Below are 21,284 nucleotides of genomic sequence, written 5' to 3'. Positions count from 1 at the left end.
TTTTTAAAAAATATCTATTAACATAGCAAGATACAATTTTCACCTTGCAAGCAAATGAAGGTTTAAAATTTTGCTGATACCTTTTGTTGGAAAGGATATGGGGAAATAGACATATTCACATAAGTGAGTGGGGAGTGTGAATTGGTGCAAGATCTGTGGAGAAAGTTTGGAAGGTTCTATTAAAAATGCACCATCCTTTTGACTTAGCATTTCTATATACAGGAACTTATCTTATGGATATGTTAATAAATTAATGCAGTGATATGCATCTAAGGACATTTACTACCTCCCTGTTTATTGTAGAGAAAAAAATAGAAAGAACTATAAACATCCACCAATGGAGGACTGGTTAAACTAAGGTACTTGAATACAGTGGCATACCCAACAGCCGTTATAAGGTACCGGGGTCCTAAAATGTATCTTGCAGATCTTAACATATTGCTAAGATATGTTTTTTTTTAAGGTATAGAAAAAGGAAAGTGTAGAGCAATATGCCCATTTGGTTTACTCTCATTTGGGTTAAAAAGTATAAGCTGTGTAAAACACATGTTTATATGTACAGAATATACCCCAAGGAAATGCGTAAGAAACCACTCACAGTGGTTTCCTTCAGACAGAGGTCCCGGGAGCCTGAGCAGGAAGGGAGATCTTCATTCTACCTTCTTGTATTCTCAGATTTTTTTTGTATCTGTGAATTACTAAAATAATTACAAGGAAAAAATCAAGCTGACTGAAGCTACTCATTGCTAGTTACAACATTCATAGTTAAAAGATGAAATCTTGTTCCAAGTTTTTCTGGTTTGTGTTTTTGTGTGCGGACTGATATAGTATTCTTCCTCTGAAATCCTCCTGATTAGCTAAGAGATGGCTCTCAGGCAGGGCTGCCCATTTAGATGGTTTCAACGTAAACCAGTGTCCTGCCATTGCTTTGATCGAGGTGGAGGAGAAAGCCCAGGGGTTGAGCCTGACCTAGCTGGTGACGAGGGACCCCTCTCCTTCCTGAGTGTTTGATCCTGCATTCTTATCTCCCCCGTAGGATCAGAATCCAAAAGCCTCTAGGTTGAGGCTTGAGGTTCTCAGAGCATCCTCAGTACCAACCTTACCCCTGTACTGGTGAGTAGGTAGGTGTTTTCTAGGAGCGAGACCACACACCCAGGTAGTCCTGGAGTTGTTGTTGAGTCGCTAAGTCATGCCTGAATCTTTGCAACCCCATGGACTGCAGCACATCCACTTTCCTGTCCTTCACTACCTCCAGAAGTTTGCTCAGACTCAAGCCCATGAAGTCAGTGATGTCATCCAACAATCTCAACCTCTGTCGCCCCCCTTCTCCTCCTGCTCTCAGTCTTTTGCAGCATCAGGGTCTTTTCCAATGACTCTGCTCTTCTCATCAGGTGGCCAAAGTATTGGAGTTTTAGTATCAGTCCTTCCAATGAGTTTTACAGGTTGATTTCCTTTAGGATTGGCTGGTTTGATCTCCTTGAAGTCCAAGGGACTCTCAAGAGTCTTTTCCAGCACCGCAATTCAAAAGCATCAACTCTTGGGTGCTCACCCTTCTTTATGGTCCCAGCTCTCACATCCATACATGACTAATGGGAAAACCATAGGTTTGACTATATGGACCTTTGTCAGAAAACTGATGGCTCTGCTTTTTAATATGCTCTCTAGGTTTGTCATAGTTTTCCTTCCAAGGAGCAAGCATCTTTTCATTTTGTGGCTACAATCACTGTCCACAGTGATTTTCAAACCCAAGAAAATAAAATCTGTCACTGTTTCCACTTTTGGAGGTATGGCTAAAATGAATCCTTCCAATCGGTGAGAAAATCTATTTTTTGTGAGGGCTATTAGGACAGCTTTCATGTGTATGGAACTTGGGGCATAGTCTACTGTTTGTCCCTGAATTTTTGGTAGCTAGAGGTGACTTCTGTCAGGAAGTAGAGAGGTAGGAGCTTTTAGAGCAAGCAGCCTGCAAGCTGACTTGTAACTTCTAATAATAATTCAGAAGCCAGAATGCCCATACTTTTTTCTCCCTCATTCCCTCTCACCCCTTCTTCTTCCTTTCCTTTTCCTCTTTCTCACTGTTTTCCTGTTTAAAATTTTTATTAGTTTTTGTTTTAAATTTCATGTAAAAAAATAAAAATTACATTTGCAAATGATTTAGAGTCAGATGTTACTAGACTTGTGTAAACACACACAGGCACACACCCCCCATATCCTGGTCCTGGACTTCTGCCCACCTCCCTCATTTTCTACTTCTCAGAGGCCACTATTGATACTACTAGTAATCTAGTGCATTCTTTTGATATTTCCCTCTGTGTCTCTAAATAATGTACTTATGCTGCTGCTTGAATTCTTCCATCTTTGGCATTGTTGATTGACTTTCTGCTGTGGAAATGAGGATTTAACTCTCTTTTCATCATCACCTGCACTTCTCCTCTCCCATTGTTCTAAAATAGTTATTAGCATAATTTCATTATATCGGTGTTTGGTGGTTGAATTATTGTGACCCTTGAAGTTCTGTTCATAGCTGAACTATGATGACTCGTACTTTCCTGACCATTTCCTCTTGTCAGTTACCTTTTTTCCACCTCTGCTCAGTGTTTTGTTATAGGTCACTAGTTCAACACCAAACTCCTCTCTAGCTGAATAAAGTCTGTCTTAAAATTGTTTCCACAAACTTTATTCTATCGTGTCCACCTTCTGAGAAAATCTCTCCCACAGCCTCTGAACTTGGTCGGGTGCTTTCTAGATCTGCTATCCAGTTTTTGTTCCAGGTTTCTTCATTAGCATATTGGCGATTCCCTCAGTTTTATTTTTCTGCTGATCTTCTATTTCCTGGATCCCATATCCTCCTCTTTCTTTGGTTTCTTCTTTGCTTTAGTGGAGCGCATTTTTTTCACCATTAACTTATAAAGAACTAAGTATTTTTTGTACCCTTGGATATTTTAAAATGTATTTATTCTAGCCTCATGCTTACTTGATGGTTTGGCTGGGTATAGAATTCTGGGTTGGAAATAATCTTTCAGAACTTTGATGGCCTTGTGCCATTGTCTTCATGGTTACAGTGTTGCCAAGAAGGCCATTAGTGAAATCTGTTTCTCTCTCTCCCTCTCTACTATAGGAAATTTTCTTTGCTCTGGTTGTTTTGAAATTTTGTATGCAGTTCTTTAGAGTAGATATATTTTTACTCATCGTGCAGGGCACTTTGTGAGCATTTTTGAAACTTATATCCTTCAATTCTGGTTGCTGCTGCTGCTAAGTGGCTTCAGTCGTGTCCGACTTTGTGCGACCCCATAGACAGCAGCCCACCAGGCTCCCCCGTCCCTGGGATTCTCCAGGCAAGAAAGAACACTGGAGTGGGTCGCCATTTTCTTCTCCAATGCATGAAAGTGAAAAGGGAAAGTGAAGTCACTCAGTCATGCCCCAACTCTTCGCTATTACCTATGAAAATTGTTTCCTTGATTATTTCCACTTTCATTTCCCCTCTTTTTATTTTCTACCTCCCCACCTACTCCCTGAAACACCTATTATTTAGAGGTGCATGTATTGAACTATTTCCTCAATATTCTCATTTATTTCTCTTCCATTTTTTTTGTTTTCTCTATTTTCTGGGCTGTTTATCTTTGAAATTTTTATGCATTGTATTTCTTCCATCATTTAAAAAAATTTCCAAGATCTCTCTCTTGTTTTCTAAACATTCCTTTTTAAAATAACATCTTGTTGTTGATTCATAGATATAATATTTTCTCTAAGGTACTGTGATTTCACTCAAGTTTTCTTCTCCTTCCCTACTTATTTTGGTCTCTATGTTTCATATTATATAGTCTCCACAAGTGCCTTGTTATTCTTGATTGCCTGATCACCTTTAAGAGTAGAGGTCATTTAAAAGCTGACTTGAAAGCTCTATGTCCTTTAGGTGGGGCTGTTTAAACTATGAACTTCATGTAGCATAATCTAGGTAGGCTGTTTTCAAGAGAATCCTCACTGTTGATGCCTTTTGAATTTGTCTCTTGCACTAGTCAGATTGTTCAGAGAAATTGTCTCCAGTCTTCTGCCTAGAAGATATACATTTGGCTCTCAGCATTCATGGACTTTAGGAAGGAAAGAAGGCTAACTATCTCCTTAGTATGTGTATTACTAGTCTGCTCAGGCTGTCATAACAAAATACCACAGTCTGGGTGGCTTAAACAACAGAAATTTATTTTCTCACTGTTTTGGAGACTAGAAGAGCAAAGACAGAGGCTTGGTTCTGGTGAGGCCTCTCTTCAGAAGGCCACCTTCTCCCTGTACCTCACATGATCTTTCTACTGTGGGCAGGAGGAAGGAGAATGCTTTGGTGTCACCCCTTCCTCTCCTTTTCAGGACAATAGTTCTATTGAACAGAACCCTAACTTATGACCTCATTTAACCTTAATGACCTTCTTAAAGGCCCAAACTCCAAATATGATAATGTGGGGAGTTCAGTTCAGTCACTCAGTCGTGTCCAACTCTTTGTGACCCCATGGACTGCAACATGCCAGCCTCCCTGTCCATCACCAACTCCTGGAGTTTACCCAAACTCATGTCCATTGAGTCGGTGATGCCATCCAACCATCTCATCCTCTGTTGTCCCCTTCTCCTCCTGCCTTCAATCTTTCCCAGCATCAGGGTCTTTTCAAATGAGTCAGCTCTTCACATCAGGTGGCCAAAGTGTTGGAGTTTCAGCTTCAGCATTAGTCCTTTCAATTAACATTCAGGACTGATTTCCTTTAGGATGGACTGGTTGGATCTCCTTGCAGTCCAAGGGACTCTCAAGAGTCTTCTCCAACACCACAGTTCAAAAGCATCAATTCTTCAGCACTTGGCTTTCTTTACAGTCCAACTCTCACATCCATACATGACTACTGGAAAAACCATAGCCTTGACTAGATGGACCTTTATTGGCCAAGTAATGTCTCTGCTTTTTAATATGCTGTCTAGGTTGGTCATAACTTTTCTTCCAAGGAGTAAGCGTCTTTATTTCATGGCTGCAGTCACCATCTGCAGTGATTTTGGAGCCCAGGAAAATAAAGTCAGCCACTGTTACTCCATCTATTTGCCATGAAGTGATGGGACCAGATGCCATGATCTTTGTTTTCTAAATGTTGAGCTTTAAGCCAACTTTTTCACTCTCCTCTTTCACTTTCATCAAGAGTTCTTTATTTTATCTGCCATAAGGGTGGTGTCATCTGCATATCTGAGGTTACTGCTGTTTCTCACAGCAATCTTGATTCCAGCTTGTGCTTCATCCAGCCCAGCATTTCTCATGATGTACTCTGCATATAAGTTAAATAAGAAGGGTGACAATATACAGCCTTGACATTCTCCTTTCCTGATTTGGAACCAGTCTGTTGTTCCATGTCCAGTTTTAACTGTTGCTTCCTGACCGGCATACAGGTTTCTCAAGAGGCAGGTCAGGTGGTCTGGTATTACCATCTCTTTCAAAATTTTCCACAGTTTATTGTGATCCACACAAAGGCGTTGGTATAGTCAATAAAGTAGAAATAGATGCTTTTCTGGAACTCTCTTGATCTTTTGATGATCCAGCACATGTTGGCAATTTGATCTCTGGTTCCTCTGCCTTTTCTAGAACCAGCTTGAATATCTGGAAGTTCACGGTTCACGTATTGTTGAACCCTGGCTTGGAGAATCTTGAGCATTACTTTACTAGCATGTGAGATGAGTGCAATTGTGAGGTAGTTTGAGCATTCTTGGCATTGCCTTTCTTTGGGATTGGAATGAAAACTGACCTTTTCCAGTCCTGTGGCCACTGCTGAGTTTTCCAAATTTGCTGGCATACTGAGTGCAGCACTTTCATAGCATCATCTTTTAGGATTTGAAATAGCTCAGCTGGAATTCCATCACCTCCACTAGCTTTGTGTGTAGTAATGCTTTCTAAGGCCCACTTGACTTCACATTCCAGGATGTCTGGCTCTGGGTGAGTGATCACACCATCGTGATTATCTGGGTTGTGAAGATCTTTATTGTATAGTTCTGTGTTTTCTTGCCAACTCTTTTTATGGGGAGTTAGGCCTTCAATATGTGAATTTGTGAGGGGTATAATTCAGTTCATAATGGTATGTAAAATTTCACTTAACTGTTCTGTTTTCATTCTGATACTTTCATCTTCTGCTGTGTTTGATGATCTCAATTCTGTTTCATCCTCTCTAGAAAATAATCTTCGAGTCTACTGCTGGAGTGGTGATTAGGCTGCCACCCAGGTACATTGAATGAGAATGGGTCTCTGAAGGTCTGACGGTTCTTAAATAGATTATAAACCAATTCTTCTTTTAATAGGTGCACATTCACCGCCACTTCTAATGTTGCTTCTAATTCCTGACTAGTTGACTTTTGGCCTGCATTACTGTTGACTTAGGACTCAGTTTTTCAGGTCTGCTAAATTGGTTACCACTTATCCAGCTTCCAAAATGTTCTTGCTTTTGTAATCTCTCCTGTTTTCTCTCTCCATGGGAATTATATCATAAAAATATCTTTCTGTTGTCAGCTTGTGTTTCTGGAGGAAGTAGAGGTAAATGTATGTTTGTCTCATTCTCCTTCTTTAACTGGACACCATATGTCTCCTTCCCTTGAAAGCAGTGGAAGCCCATCTGAGGAGTTAGCTTTGGTTCCCAGTCCATTTCTCCACCACCTCTGGTGTTTCCACAAAACATGTCTGTAGCATCCAAATGCATTTGATTTTGATGTGTTGAGTGATTTCTGGGGACCAATAGTCTGACATCACTTGACCAAAAGATAGAAATATACTCTGAGCTCATCACAAGTATGCAAACAATTTTAATACACTCAGAAAATGATTTGTGCTTCAAGTTCAACAAAGCTTCCACATTTTCCTGAACAGCATCTCCTTACATTTAAAAACTTGATATATTTCCAGGGGAATCTAATCCATATGTTTCCTATTTTTGTTTTTTGTTTTGTTTTGTTTTGCTTTTAATGCATCTTAATATTGTTTCATAAAGCACTATTTAAGCTAACATTCTTTATTAGCTTTTTTTCCCTTAAGTAAGCCTTTTCCATTAGCTTTTATTTAGAACTGTATTTTTTTCAAAACTTGCCGACCACCAAGTTGAATTGAACCCCTAAATGTCTGAGTTTCACTTGAAAGTTTGACTTGTCTTGGCGTCTAGTTAGGGCAAACCCATATTTTCTAAAATCTTGTGTTTTCTGTCTGTGTTTCCCAGCTAAGCAGATCTGTACCCAGAACCCATTCCACAGAATCCTATACTCCATGGTAATTTGGACCAGAAAGAAAGTACCTACATGCAGCATACCTCTTGTTGTGGTCAACCATGCACTGGATAGATAAGAGTAGAAGGAAATATTCCCCTGCCTTGGGGAGTTCAGTCTACTTAGGGAGATGAATAAGAAAAGAAAGCCTTTCATTTCCTTCCTGTATGTCAGATAATGGACACTTGGCCATGATTGTCCTATTTAAACCCAATGATACACATGTATTTTATCTAAATTAATCCTCTTAATAAGTCTTCAGGATGAATATAATTATTACCCCAATTTACAGAATAAGGGCACTTGAGACTCCAAATGTTGCTGAGCTTGCCCGAGATTGTACAACTATGAAGTGGTAGAGAGGCTGGTTTAGAAGGTAGGCAGAATTCCAACATATGAAAAGCAGGAACATGATTTAGGTACCTGGTTTGGAATGAGTATTCAATAGTGGTTGTGAAATAAATATAACAGGGCCAATGATACATCCTGTAAAGCTGAGAGAAGACTTATGAGGGCTGCCACCACTAAGAAAGATGTCCTAGAGGAGACTATTATCCCAAACCTGTCTTCACTTGCTCTGCTGCCATGTCCAGGTGACTGTCGTCTGTTACCTGGATACCTACTTTGCTGCTGTTGTTCAGCCACTCAACCATGTCTTGACTCTTTGCGACCCCATGGCCTGCAACACACCAGGCTTCCCTGTCCTTCACTAGGATACCTATTGGAGCCTGTCAACTGCTCTCCCCACTTTCCTTCTTGCCCCATTACTAACTGTTCTCCACACAGCAGCCAGCATGATCTTTTTTTTTTTCTATTCAAGGTAAAATTTATCTACAGTGACATGCATACAACTTAAGTATTTAATCTGACGAATTTTAACAAAATGTATATACCCATGTAACCAACACCACATTCAAAACATAGAACATTTCTATTACCCTGTATTCCCTTTTTGTCAATATCTACCTCTGATAGGCAACTAAAATTCTTGTTACTATAACCATAGATTAGTTTTGTATGTTTTGAGTTTCATGTAAATGAAATTACACATTATAACTCATTTGTGTCTGTTTTTTTTTTTCCAATCAGGATGTTTTAAGATTCATCCCTGCTGTTCTGTGTAGTTGTACCTCATTTCTGAAATTGTGAAATAGTATTTCAGCTATAAAAATATCAACTTTATTGATTGATTTTTGTGTTGAAGGAGATTGTTACAGTTTGGAATTATTGTGAGTGAAAGTGCTACATTCTTGTACAAGAGAGTTAGTGAACATACATTTTTATTCTCTTGAGTGACTAAGAATGCAATTGCTGGTCATACATAGATACATATTTAATATTTTAAGAAAATGTAAAAATGTTTCCAAAGTTCTTTCACTGCTTTATACTTCTATCAGCAATGTATGGGGGCTGTGTTTGTTCTTTTTCCCCCTGAGACACTAGGACAGTGAAAAATAAAAAAGATAACACCCAGTGGTGGAGAGACAGAGGGAGCTGGAATAATTGGATATGGACATGGGGAAAATACAGCTTGGCCTATTCTCTGTGTGAGGTAGAAGTCAAGGCTTGCTTTTTTCTCATTAGCAATATATAGGTGTTCCAGCATTATTATTATTATATTACTATGTAGCATTAATTTTTAAAAAAGATTTTACTTTTGCAATGGAATTGTCTTGGCTCATTTGTCAAAAGGCATGTATGTTAGAGTCTCTTTCTGGGTTATCCATTCTATTCCACTGATATATTTGGTGATCTTTATGCCAACACTGAAAGGACAACATTGGAAGGACTGATATCTGAACATGAAGCTCCAATACTTTGGCCACCTGAGGCGAAGATCTCACTCACTGGAAAAGACCCTGATGCTGGGAAAGATTGAGGGCAGGAGGTGAAGGGGGCAACAGAGGATGAGATGGTTGGATGGCATCACCAAGTCAACAGACATGAATTTGAGCAAACTCCAGGAGATAGTGAAGGACAGGGAACCTGGCGTGCTGCAGTCCATGGGGTCACAAAGAGTCAGACATGACTTAGCGACTGAACAACAACATGCCAACACTACACAATATTAATTTTTTTAAATTATTTTAACCGAGTTATAATTGATATATTAGTTTTGGGTATACAGCATAATGATTTATTATTTGTATGTATTGCAAAATGATCACCATAATAAGTCCACTTAGCATCCATCACCATACATAGTTACTGTTTTTTTCTTGTGATAAGAACTTTCAAGATCCATTCCCCTGGCTACTTTCAAATATGCAATATAGTATTATTAAGTACAGTCATCATGCTGTGCTTAACATTCCCATGACTTACTCATCTATAACTGAAAATTTATACTTTGTGACCCCTTTCACTCAGTTAACAACCCCTAACCCTCACTTCAGGCAACCACTAATCAGTTCTCTACATCCCAAACTTGGGATTCGTTTTTCATATTTCATGTATAAGTGAGATCATATGATGTTGTCTGTCTCCTCTGACTTATTTCACGTATCATAATGCCCTCAATGGCTTCCCTGGTGGCTCAGACAGTAAGGAGTCCGCCTGTGATGTGGGAGACTTGGGTTCGATCCCTGGGTCGGGAAGATCCCCTGGAGAAGAAAATGGCAACCCACTATTCTTGTCTGGAGAATCTCAAGGACAGAGGAGCCTGGAGGGCTACAGTCCATACAGTCACAGAGAGTCGGACACAACTGAGCGACTAACACACAATGCCCTCAGTGTCCACCCATGGACCTTTTCCAAATGAACCTTTTTCTGGCTCAGTAATATTCGTGTGTGTGTGTGTGTCCCCTTTATCATTATGAAATGACCCTCTTTTTCTGGCATTATTCATCACCTGCTTTCTCCTGATTAGACTTTGCCTGATATACCTTTTTATGTATTTTTACTTTTAATGTATCTGTGTCTCATTTTGAAGTCCATTTTTCCTTGAGAATACATGGTTGTGTTTTATCTATATTGAGAATTTCTGCTTTTAGTTGGACTATTTAGAATAAAATTTAATATTAGTATATATATATAGTTGAGTTTAAGTATATCATCTAACTATTTATATTCTATTTGTTTCTACTGTTTTAATACCTTTTTAATAATATATTTTCCCTGCTTTGTCAGAGTTTTTAAATGATTCTGTTTTCCCCTACTCATGGCTCATTATGTTAACCTTCATTTTACTGTGGTTTTTCACTTGTAGTAATGCTGGGAGGGACTGGGGGCAGGCAGAGAAGGTGATGACAGAGGATGAGATGGCTGGATGGCATCACCGACTCAATGCACATAAGTTTGGGTGAACCCCAGGAGTTGGTGATGGACAGGGAGACCTGGTGTGCTGCGGTTCATGGGGTCACAAAGAGTCGGACACGACTGAGTGACTGAACTGAATTAATTTTAGTTTTTAAATGTTTGTATTTAACTTGCCACAGTATATTTTAAAATAATTTTATATCATGTTATTTATAACATAAGAACTTTACGACAGTATAGTTCAATTTACCCACTCCTATTTCTTTTGCAATTTAAAAAAAAAAAATTAAACTTCACTTCCAGATATGTAATAATGCCAAAATCTCTCTTCTCTCTGTTGCATTAAACAGTCAAGTCTCTCTTAAAGGAAATCGGAAACCTTTTTATTTTGTAATAACCTGAGACTTACAGGAAAGTTATAAAATGAGGATGGAGATTTCCTATGTACCCTCCTACCCGGCTTCCCTTAATGTTCACTAACATCTTACAAACCACAGTACATATGTTAAAAACTAAGAAATCAACACTGACACAATACTGTTAAGTAAACTAGATTTTATTCACATTTCATTAGTGTTTCTGATGTCCTTTTTCTGTTCCAGGAGCCAATCCAGAGTCCCACCACGCACTTAATTATCATCTCTCCTGGGACAGTAGTGTTAGTCTCTCAGTCACATCCTAGTCCTTGCCAATCACCTCCCCCAGTCCTTACCAATCTGTGACAGTTGCTTATCTTTACTAGTCTTTCATGGTCTTGACACTCTTAGAGAGTTGTTTTGTAAAATGTCCCTCGCTCTGGGCTGAGTGTTTGCTCATGATTAGGTTGAGGTTGTACAAAGATACCCCAGTAGTGATGCGCCCTTCTCCATTACCCCATCATGGGGCACGTGATGTTAATACTACTGGTGGAGCTAACAGTGATCACTAAGCTGAGGCAGTGTCTGCCAGGAGTTTCCACTGAAAGTTATTTTTCCTTAATATCTGGAAGAAATACTTTGAGACTATGCAAATATCCCATTTCTCCTCAAACTTTCTCCCACTAATTTTAGCATCCATCAATGGATCTTAGCTGTAACAAATTTCAGGATGTTCTAATGGTGGTTTTCAGTTTCCCTTACCCCTTCTAGACTTCCCTGGTGGCTCAGATGGTAAAGCGTCTGTCTAGAATGCAGGAGACCCGGGTTCGAGCCCTGGCTTGGGAAGATCCCCTGGATAAGGAGATGGCAATCCACTCCAGTACTATTGCCTGGAAAATCCCATGGCCAGGAGGGCCTGGTAGGCTGCAGTCTATGGGGTCACAGAGAGTCAGACACAACTGAGAGACTTCATTTCACTTACCCGTTCTGCTTGTGTTAATTGGAATTCTTGAAAGAACCATTCCTTCTCATCCGTGTCTCCCTCTTAGTTCTGGTCCTTGTATATATTTTTTATCCTACAGGTTATTCTGTTGTTATACATTTTATTGCTTAAATTATTTCAACTTTGGCCAAGGAGAACTCTTTGATATTGATTCCTGAGCCCTTTATAGGTATCCTCATTTTTTTTTTTTTTTTTTTTTTGAGCACCTTGTCACTTTCTGGCACACAAGAAGCTCCAGACTCCTCTTGTATTTTCTGTGACCCAGGTTTGGATTTAACCACTTATCTAAGAATGCTTCCCTGGTAGCTTAGTTGGTAAAGAATCCGCCTGAAATGTAGGAGACCCTGGTTCGATTCCTGGGTTGGGAAGATCTGCTGGAGAAGGGATAGGCTACCCACTCCAGTATTCTTGGGCTTTCCTGCTGGCTCAGTCAGTAAAGAATCCGCCTGCAATGCAGGAAACCTGGGTTTGATCTTTGAGTTGGGAAGATTCCTAGGAGAAGGGAACAGCTACCGACTCCAGTATTCTGGCCTGAAGAATTCCATGGACTGTACAGTCCATGGGGTTGCAAAATGTTGGACACGACTGAGCAATTTTCCCTTTCACTTTCCAAGGATCCCTGGTTGTGGTGGTGGTTGTCTTGGGGTTTTTTGCTTTTTAATTGAAGAGTGATATTTAGAAGCTAAAATCTGTGCAGTGAAGTCCTCAGTAGTATTGAAATGTCATTGTTTCTAGTGTCTGTCAGCACCAAACTTGGATATATATATACACTAACTTATTCATAGACTCATTTATGTTTATTTTTGTATCTGTCAGAGTGAATATATTTTAAAAACAATTGATTTCTTATTGAGTTCTTATTGATTCTCAAACAATTGAGTTCTTATTGATACTTTTAATTGCAACCCAATACCAGTGTCCCTTCTGACCTTCCCCATTTGCTTCTTTGTAACTGCTTTTATAGAAAGTTAGAAACAGAATTTTCATTATTTACCCTATATCTGTTTATTTGTTCAACTCTAGTATACATTGGAAGTTGCTTCAAAATTGTTAACCCATATCTCTGTGAGAAACAAATTTACCAAATACAAACTGTATTTGAGTACAGTTCTTTTTCTTTTTAGCTCTATAGTACCTAATTCAAATATGGTTTTTGAAAGTTACTAAGGTTAGTTCTTCACTTTTCAATTCTCTCCAGTGTGCTTATGCTGTTCATTAGTAATGCTTAGATTATATATTAAGATTACAATTTATATTCCATCATGTGTTCCCACCACATCCTGGTTGATTGTATTTTATATAAATTTACATGCAGTGAAACTTCCTCGCCGCCACAACTGGTGAAAGTCCGTGTACAGCAACGAAGACTGAGCACATCCCAAACCAAACAAACATATACAGAAAACTTGCTCTTTGTAATGTACAGTCCTAAGGGTGCATACAGTCATGTCTTCACCACCAGACTTGTGATACAGAACAGAAAAGTTCTAGCAACCCGTACATTCTCTCTTAATTTGTATTATATCAGCCCCTTCACTGTCCTCTATCCCTGACAGCTACTTGTCGTGAGTTTGTTTGCCTTTTTCAAAATTCGTAAAAATGGAAGTGTAGGATATATAGATTTTAGGTCTGACTTCTTCCATTTAGCCAAATGCATTTAAGATTTATCTATGTTGCATGAATCAGTAGTTAGTTTCTTTTCATTGTTAGCTTTTATTTATTGTTTTTTATTGTATGGATGAACCATCGGCATGGTGATTATCCATTCACTAATTTAAAAGTGTCTGGGTTGTTTTCAGCTTTCGGTGATTATGAGTAAAGATGGTATATAAATGTATAGGTTTCTGTGTGAAATTAAGTTTTTACCCAAGAGAAATAGAGAGTCCTGGACTGTTTGGTCTTATGGTAGTTCTACATTTAACTTTATATATTAAAAAAAGCTGACAAATTGTTTGCAGCAGTAGCTTTCTTATTTTGTATTTCTACCTTCAAGGTATATAAGTTCCAGTTGTTTTGCACCCTTGCCAGCAACTGGTTTTGCCATAAAAACAGAGCAAACAAAAACCCCATAGGCATTCTTAGTATGTAGTGATTTCACTGTGGTTTTAATTTGCGTTTGCCTGATGACTAATGATATGGAGCATCTTTTTATGTGTTTATTTTCCCTTTGTATATCTTTGATAAAGTGTTTAAATTTTTGGCAATTTTTAATTAGATTGTTTTCTTTCTAAGTTAATTTTTATTGGAGTATAGCTGATTTACAATGTTGTGTTAGTTTCTGCTGTACAGCAAAGTGAATCGGTTTTACGTGCACATATATCCACTCTTTTTAGATGATTTTCCCATATAGGTCATTACAGAGTACTGAGTAGAGTTTCCTGTGCTGTACAGTAGGTCCTTATTAGTTATCTATCAGTTCAGTTCAGTCACTCAGTCGTGTCCAACTCTTTGTGACCCCATGAATCACAGCACGCCAGGCCTCCCTGTCCATCACCAACTCCCGGAGTTCACTCAAATTCATGTCCATCAAGTCGGTGATGCCATCCAGCCATCTCATCCTCTGTCGTCCTCTTTTCCTCCTGCCCCCAATCCCTCCCAGCATCAGAGTCTTTTCCAATGAGTCAACTCTTCGCATGAGGTGGCCAAAGTACTGGAGTTTCAGCTTTAGCATCATTCCATCCAAAGGACACCCAAGGCTGATCTCCTTTAGAATGGACTGGTTGGATCTCCTTGCAGTCCAAGGGACTCTCAAGAGTCTTCTCTAACACCACAGTTTAAAAACATCAATTCTTTGGCGCTCAGCCTTCTTCACAGTCCAACTCTCACATCCATACATGACCACTGGAAAAACCATAGCCTTGACTAGACGGACCTTTCTTGGCAAAAATGTCTCTGCTTTTCAATATGCCATCTAGGTTGGTCATAACTTTCCTTCCAAGGAGTAAGCGTCTTTTAATTTCATGGCTGCAGTCACCATCTGCAGTGACTTTGGAGCCCCCCAAAATAAAGTCTGCCACTGTTTCCACTGTTTCCCCATCTACTTCCCATGAAGTGATGGGACCGGATGCCATGATCTTTGTTTTCTGAATGTTGAGCTTTAAGCCAACTTTTTCACTCTCCTCTTTTACTTTCATCAAGAGGCTTTTTAGTTCCTCTTCAGTTTCTGCCATAAGAGTGGTATCATCTGCATATCTGAGGTTATTGGTATTTCTCCTGGTAATCTTGATTCCAGCTTGTGCTTCTTCCAGCCCAGCATTTCTCATGATTTACTCTGCATATAAGTTAAATAAGCAGGGTGACAATATACAGCCTTGACGTACTCCTTTCCCAATTTGGAACCAGTCTGTTGTTCCATGTCCAGTTCTAACTGTTGCTTCCTGACCTGCATACAGGTTTCTCAAGAGGCAGGTCAGGTGGTCTGGTATTCCCATCTCTTTCAGAATTTTCCACAGCTTATTGTGATCCACACAGTCAAAGGCTTTGGCATAGTCAATAAAGCAGAAATAGATGTTTTTCTGGAACTCTCTTGCTTTTTCGATGATCCAGCAGATATTGGCGGTTTGATCTCTGGTTCCTCTGCCTTTCTAAATCCAGCTTGAAATCTGGAAGTTCACGGTTCACATATTGCTGAAGCCTGGCTTGGAGAATTTTGAGCATTACTTTACTAGCATGTGAGATGAGTGCAATTGTGAGGTAGTTTGAGCATTCTTGGCATTGCCTTTCTTTGGGATTGGAATGAAGACTGACTTTTTCCAGTCCTGTGGCCACTGCTGAGTTTTCCAAATTTGCTGGCATGTTGACTGGAGCACTTTCACAGCATCATCTTTCAGGATTTGAAATAGCTCCACTGGAATTCCATCACCTCCACTAGCTTTGTTCATAGTAATGCTTTCTAAGGCCCACTTGACTTCACATTCCAGATGTCTGGCTCTAGGTGAGTGGTCACACCATCGTGATTATCTTGGTCGTGAAGATCTTTTTTGTACAGTTATTCTGTGTATTCTTGCCACCTCTTCTTAATATCTTCTCTTAGGTCCATACCATTTCTGTTCTTTATCGAGCCCATCTTTGCATGAAATGTTCCCTTGGTATCTCTAATTTTCTTGAAGAGATCTCTAGTCTTTCCCATTCTGTTGTTTTCCTCTATTTCTTTGCATTGATTGCTGAAGAAGGCTTTCTTATCTCTTCTTGCTATTCTTTGGAACTCTGCATTCAGATGGATATATCTTTCCTTTTCTCCTTTGCTTTTCACTTCTCTTCTTTTCACAGCTATTTGTAAGGCTTCTCCAGACAGCCGTTTTGCTTTTTTGCATTTCTTTTCCATGGGTATGGTCTTGATCCCTGTCTCTTGTACAATGTCACGAACATCCATCCTTAGTTCATCAGGCACTCTATCTATCAGATCTAGTCCTTTAAATCTATTTCTCACTTCCACTGTATATCATAAGGGATGTGATTTAGGTCATACCTAAATGACCACTAGAATGGTCTAGTGGTTTTCCCTACTTTCTTCAATTTTAGTCTGAATTTGGCAATAAGGAGTTCATGATCTGAGCCACAGTCAGCTCCTGGTCTTGTTTTTGCTGATTGTGTAGAGCTTCTCCATCTTTGGCTGCAAAGAATATAATCAATCTGATTTTGGTGTTGACCATCTGGTGATGTCCATATGTAGAGTCTTCTCTTGTGTTGTTGGAAGAGGGTGTTTGCTATGACCAGTGTGTTCTCTTAACAAAACTCTTATTAGTCTTTGCCCTGCTTCATTCCGTATTCCAAGGCCAAGTTTGCCTGTTACTCCAGGTGTTTCTTGACTTCCTACTTTTGCATTCTAGTCCCCTATAATGAAAAGGACATCTTTTTTGGGTGTTAGTTCTAAAAGGTCTTGTAGGTTGAACGGTCTTCATAGAACCGTTCAACTTCAGCTTCTTCAGTGTTACTGGTTGGGGCATAGACTTGGATTACTGTGATATTGAATGGTTTGCCTTGCAAATGAATAGAGATCATTCTGTCGTTTTTGAGATTGCAACCAAGTACTGCATTTTGGACTCTTTTGTTGACCATGATGGCTACTCCATTTCTTCTAAGGGATTCCTGCCCAGAGTGGTAGATATAATGGTCATCTGAGTTAAATTCACCCAGTCCATTTTAGTTCACTGATTCCTAGAATATCGACATTCACTCTTGCCATCTCCTGTTTGACCACTTCCAATTTGCCTTGATTCATGGACCTAACATTCCAAGTTCCTATGCAATATTGCTCTTTACAGCATCGGACGTTGCTTCTATCACCAGTCACATCCACAACTGGGTATTGTTTTTGCTTTGGCTCCATCCCTTCATTCTTTCTGGAGTTATTTCTCCATTGATCTTCAGTAGCATATTGGGCACCTACTGACCTAGGGAATTCCTCTTTCAGTATCCTATCATTTGCCTTTTCATACTGTTCATGGGGTTCTCAAGGCAAGAATACTGAAGTGGTTTGCCATTCCCTTCTCCAGTGGACCACATTCTGTCAGACCTCTCCACCGTGACCCGCCCGTCTTGGGTGGCCCCACATGGCATGGCTTAGTTTCATTGAGATAGACAAGGCTGTGGTCCTAGTGTGATTAGATTGACTAGTTTTCTGTGATTATGGTTTCAATGTGTCTGCGCTCTGATGCCCTCTTGCAACACCTACCGTCTTACTTGGGTTTCTCTTACCTTGGGCGTGGGGTATCTCTTCACGGCTGCTCCAGCAAAGTGCAGCCACTGCTCCTTACCTTGGCCGAGGGGTATCTCCTCATTGCAGCCCCTCCTGACCTTGAACGTGGAGTAGCTCCTCTAGGCCCTTCTGCACCTGGGCAGCCACTGCTCCTTGGACTTGGGGTTGCTTCTCCCGGCTGCCGCTCCTGGCCTCGGACGCAGGGTAGCTCCTCCCAGCTTCTGCCCCTGACCTTGGACGTGGGGTAGCTCCTCTCGGCCGCGCTTGTGTGCCGTTGCAGCTGCCCGCACCGCCGGCTCCTATAGATACTGTTAGTTATCTATAGTAGTGTATATATGTCAATCCCAATCTCCTGATTTATCCCTCCTCCTCCTTTTCCCCTTGGTAGCCATAAGTTTGTCTTCTATATTTGTGACTGTATTTCTGTTTTGTAAATAAGTTCATGTGTATCATTTTTATATTCTTTTTTTGAAGTGTTGATTTTAGTGCTTTCACCTGAGCATCACAGTGACTTGGCGTGTTTACAGATTGTACTCCATTAGAAGTTATTACAAGACAGTGGCTGTAATTCCCTGTGCTATACAGTGTATCCTTGTTGCTTATCTGTTTATACATAGTAGTTTGTAGCTTTTAATTCTGTACTCCCTCATTTCCCCTTTGGTAGCTATTAGTTTGTTCTCTATGTCTGTGAGTCTGTTTCTGTTTGGCATATACATTCATTTGTATTATTTTTTAGATTCTACATATAAGTGATATCATAGAGTAGTTGTCTTTCTCTGACTCATTTCAGTAAGCAAGCTTCATCCATGTTGCTGCAAATGGCAGAATTTCATTCTTTTCTATGACTGAGTAATACTCCATCATGTGTATACATACCACATCTTTATCCATTTGTCTGTTGATGGGCGTTTGGGTTGCTTCCATATCTTGAATATTGTAATTAGTGCTACAATGAAGCAACTCAATATAGAAAACACAACTCCCAAAAATGGGCATAAGACCCATTTTTGATTGCAAAAACAATTAAAAAATGGGCATAAGACCTGAATAGACTTTTTTCAAAGAATATGCATAGATGGCTAACAGACATATGAAATTATATTGTGTTGCTATTAGAGAAATGCAAATAGTAACAATGAGATATAATCTCACACCTGTCAGAATGACTATCATCAAAGGTCTACAAAGCAAGAATGCTGGAGAAGATGTGGAGGAAAGGGAAATCTTTATACTGTTGGTGGGGATTTTAAATCAGTGTAGCCAGTATGGAAAACAATCTGGCGGTTCCTCAGAAGCTAAAAATTGGAACTACCATATGATCGAGCTATTTGCACTCCTGGGTGTGTGTATGTATGTGTGTGTGTGTGTGTATATATATATGTTTGGAAGAAAATGAAAACACTAATTTGAAAAGGTCATTTGTTTTCTTATTGTTGAGTGTTGACGGTACTTTACATATTCTGGGAACAAGTCTTTTATTAGATATGTAGGTTCCAAATATTTTCTCCCGTTCCATGGCTTGTCTTTTCATGATGTTAACAGTGTGGTTCCTATAAAAAGCCTTTTTAACCTTGAAAGAAGACAGAAAGAAACCCTGACAGCCTTTTAACCTTGAAAAAATCTAATTGGTCAATTTTTCTGTTATGAATCATGCTTTTGGTATAGCTAGAACATCTTGGGGAAAATTAACATTTGAATAATATTGAGTCTTCCAACTCATAAACATGGCGTATTTCTCCATTTATTTAGGTCTTTGATTTCTTTCATAAGTGATTTATAGTTTTCATCTACAGATCCTGTGTGAATTTTGTTATATTTACACCAAAGTGTTTCATTTTTTGGTGCTGTTATAAGTAGTACTGCTGTGTCTGTGTGTGTGTGTGTGTGTGTGTGTGTGTGTGTGTGTGTGTGTGTGTGTGCGCTCAGTTGTTTGACTCTATGTGACCTCATGGACTGTATCCAGAATGAAGCAGGGCAAAGGCTAATAGAGTTTTGTCAAGAGAACGCACTGGTCATAGCAAACATCCTCTTCCAACAGCACAAGAGAAGACTCTGCACACGGACATCACCAGATGGTCAACACCGAAATCAGATTGATTATATTCTTTGCAGCCAAAGATGGAGAAGCTCTATACAGTCAGCAAAAACAAGACCGGGAGCTGACTGTGGCTCAGATCATGAACTCCTTATTGCCAAATTCATACTTAAATTGAAGAAAGTAGGGAAAACCACTAGACCATTCAGGTATGACCTAAATCAAATCCCTAATGATTATACAGTGGAAGTGAGAAATAGATTCAAGGGATTAGATCTGATAGAGTGCCTGAAGAACTATGGACAAGGGTTTCTGACATTGTACAGGAGGCAGGGATCAAGACCATCACCAAGAAAAAGAAATACAAGGCCTCCTGTCTGAGGATGCCTTACAAATAGCTGAGAAAAGAAGAGAAGTGAAAGGCAAAGGAGAAAAGGAAAGATATGCCCATTTGAATGCAGAGTTCCAAAGAATAGCAAGGAGAGATAAGAAAGCCTTCCTCAGTGATCAGTGCAAAGAAACAGAGGAAAACAATAGAATGGGAAAGACTAGAGATTTCTTCAAGAAAATTAGAGATACCAAGGGAACATTTCATGCAAAGATGGCACAATAAAGGACAGAAATGGTATGGACTTAACAGAAGCAGAAGAGATTAAGAATAGCTGGCAAGAATACACAGAAGAACTATACACAAAAGATCTTCATGACCCAGATAATCACGATGGTGTGATCACTCACCTAGAGCCAGACATCCTGGAATGTGAAGTGGGCCTCAGGAAGCATCACTAATGAACAAAACTAGTACAGGTGACAGAACTCCAGTTGAGCTCTTTCAAATCCTGAAAGATGATGCTGTGAAAGTGCTGCACTCAATATGCCAGCAAATTTGGAAAACTCAGCAGTGGCCACAGGACTGGAAAAAGTCAGTTTTCATTCCAATCCCAAAGAAAGGCAATGCCCAAGAATGTTCAAACTACCATACAGTTGTACTCACCTCACACTAGCAAAGTAATGCTCAAAATGCTCCAAGCCAGGCTTCAACAGTACGTGAACCATGAACTTCCAGATGTTCAAGCTGGGTTTAGAAAGGCAGAGGAACCAGAGATCAAATTTCCAACATCCACTGGATCATCAAAAAAGCAAGAGAGTTCCAGAAAAACATCTATTTCTGCTTAATTGACTGCACCAAAGCCTTTCACTATATGGATCACAACAAACTGTGGAAAATTCTTCAAGAGAAGGGAATACCAGACCACCTTACCTGCCTCCTGAGAAATCTGTATGCAGGTCAAGAACCAACAGTTAGAACTGGACATGGAACAACAGACTGGTTCCAAATTGGGAAAGGAGTACATCAAGGCTGTATATTGTCTCCCTGCTTATTTAACTTACATGCAGAGTACATCATGAGAAACACTGGACTGGATGTGCTGGAATCAAGATTGCTGGGAGAAATATCAGTAACCTCAGATACGCGGATGACACCACCCTTATGGCAGAAAGTGAAGAACTAAAGAGCATCTTGATGAAAGTGAAAGAGGAGAGTGAACAAGTTGGCTTAAAGCTCAATATTCAGAAAACTAAGATCATAGCATCTGATCCCGTCACTTCATGGCAAATGGATGGGGAAAACAATGGAAACAGTGACAGTCTTTATTTTTCTGGGCTCCA

At 39.7% G+C, this 21,284-nt stretch overlaps 1 protein-coding gene and 1 non-coding gene across 8 annotated transcripts in view; both read left to right on the top strand.

Moving 5' to 3' along the window:
• LOC113895342 overlaps positions 1–21,284 on the top strand; it is a 205,455-nt gene that overhangs the window by 103,263 nt on the left and 80,908 nt on the right. The window lies entirely within an intron of this gene.
• Positions 11,652–11,723, top strand: TRNAS-AGA. Its single transcript has one exon. It is a non-coding gene; the product is annotated as a tRNA-Ser (tRNA).

The sequence above is a fragment of the Bos indicus x Bos taurus genome, chromosome 7, assembly GCF_003369695.1.
Source record: "Bos indicus x Bos taurus breed Angus x Brahman F1 hybrid chromosome 7, Bos_hybrid_MaternalHap_v2.0, whole genome shotgun sequence".
NCBI lineage: Eukaryota > Metazoa > Chordata > Mammalia > Artiodactyla > Bovidae > Bos > Bos indicus x Bos taurus.
Note: the sequence above shows the minus strand (reverse complement) of the source record. Positions and strands in the feature narration are given on the sequence as shown.